Source organism: Solanum tuberosum, unplaced genomic scaffold, assembly GCF_000226075.1.
Source record: "Solanum tuberosum cultivar DM 1-3 516 R44 unplaced genomic scaffold, SolTub_3.0 contig04754, whole genome shotgun sequence".
NCBI classification, from domain to species: domain Eukaryota; kingdom Viridiplantae; phylum Streptophyta; class Magnoliopsida; order Solanales; family Solanaceae; genus Solanum; species Solanum tuberosum.
The window spans coordinates 1-460 of record NW_006245806.1 but is presented as its reverse complement, the minus strand read 5'-3'; the positions used below and the strand labels follow the sequence as shown (position 1 = coordinate 460).

Sequence of the window (460 nt, the reverse complement as noted above, 5' to 3'; positions counted from 1 at the left end):
ATTATAAGTAAAGAGAGCACCAATATTGAGGAAGAGAGGACATTACTGTATTGTAAGATTTGTGCGGACCTTTGGTTGGAATTGTATTTTGGATCTGAAGAGCTTGGTTAGATGTGTTGGATACGCTCCCTTATATGCAAAAAGTTGTATGTTACAATAGCGTATATACAATATTCCACAGTTGAAAAATATTCTGTAAAGACAAAGTTACCTGTTTCACTAATGACAGAGGACGTGCATAAATCCTTTCCTTTTTCTTTGTTATTGTCTGATGTGGTCACAGATAGCTGAGGACGGGCAGCTGGGACAAAGAGTAGTTACGATAATTAAAGTTGCAAATCAAGTATTGATAGATGCACAACACACAAGCAGAATAGAAGTATTTGAATATCCGTGTTTCGAACCTTTTTGAACAACCGGAAGTGGCTCTCGTATGGTAAGAGCAACCTGTTTTGGGACT

General features: G+C 37.6%; 1 long non-coding RNA gene across 1 annotated transcript; it reads right to left on the bottom strand.

Moving 5' to 3' along the window:
* Positions 1-46: 46 nt before the first annotated feature.
* On the bottom strand, positions 47-460 carry LOC107059458 (uncharacterized). The gene is made up of 3 exons (XR_001472661.1): positions 405-460; positions 212-301; positions 47-129 (listed from the first exon to the last, which is right to left on the bottom strand). It is a non-coding gene; the product is annotated as an uncharacterized lncRNA (long non-coding RNA).